Source organism: Bombus fervidus, unplaced genomic scaffold, assembly GCF_041682495.2.
Source record: "Bombus fervidus isolate BK054 unplaced genomic scaffold, iyBomFerv1 scaffold0020, whole genome shotgun sequence".
NCBI classification, from domain to species: domain Eukaryota; kingdom Metazoa; phylum Arthropoda; class Insecta; order Hymenoptera; family Apidae; genus Bombus; species Bombus fervidus.
In genome coordinates this window covers 1,577,642-1,578,821 of record NW_027212583.1, presented here as the reverse complement: position 1 = coordinate 1,578,821, position 1,180 = coordinate 1,577,642, and positions in this window count along the sequence as shown.

Here is a 1,180-nt window from a genome sequence, read left to right as displayed (position 1 = left end):
TTTCAAATCTCTATCAAAAATTTACATCAAATGACTAGCTATCGAATCATTTTCTTCTCATTGCCATTATAGTTTATGATATAGTTAGAAGTAAAATCTGTATCAAAAAGTTTTATTTATCTATCAGAATTGCTTATTCGCACGTTGAAATTATTCTGCTATACCTACATCATTATAAGTTATTGCTGCAGGATAAATATGAAATATTAATTGTAAAATATTAAATATTAAATGTTGAATATTAAATATTGAATATTAAATATTAAATATTAAAAATGGAACCTTAAATATTAAATATTGAATACTAAATATTAAATATTAAATATTGAATATTGAATATTAAATATTGAATATTACATATTGAATATTAAATATTATATATTAAATATTGAATATTAAATTCTGAATATTAAATATTAATTGTTGCATTAATTGTTTGAGTGCTGACTGCCCCCTGCGGCGGGAGTCCGCGAGTAACGAATGCCATCGTTGAGGACACAGGCTGCCATTTTAAATAAATATCAACATAAATTGCATTTATAGATTGCACTGTTATAACATTCTTTTGATTTTTGAACGTCTCGACGATCTAGCGAAAATTGTCCATAACATTTCTCAAGGGTTAGGAGTAAGCAAGTGCGTTTTCCATTAGCTACTGTGATTCAGAATACTACGCCCATAATGTCCCCACTACGGCCAAGTGAGTTTTCCACTGGTACCAGTGATTCGTAGTTCTTCGGACAGAATGTCCCCACTACGTTAACAGCCGACTTGTTAGGGCTAGCAAAATTTTCGTATCTTCGCAATACTGGACCTGTTAGTTTCTTTTGTAACGTGGTCGTAGCAACAACGGAGTGCAAAGACATATTTCAAGTAATCGCAAATATCGCGGAGTAACAAGTGAACTTTTCAAGAAGCGTTCAGAAGGTGAGCCATCTTTCATTTTTCTGTTCTTCACTGTCGTTCGCTAAGAAATACACGTGTATCGTTCATAGGCTATTGAAAGAATCTCGAGCCCGAGTGAGGCGAAGAAAATTGATAAACGTTTATAAATATGTCCTTAGTCCACACGGCTAGCTTTTTTTAACACGTCACTTGTTTAATAATTCGATTATATGTTATTATATTAACGAAACAGTAACATCGACATATAGAGAAACATCTTTCGTTTTTTGTACAA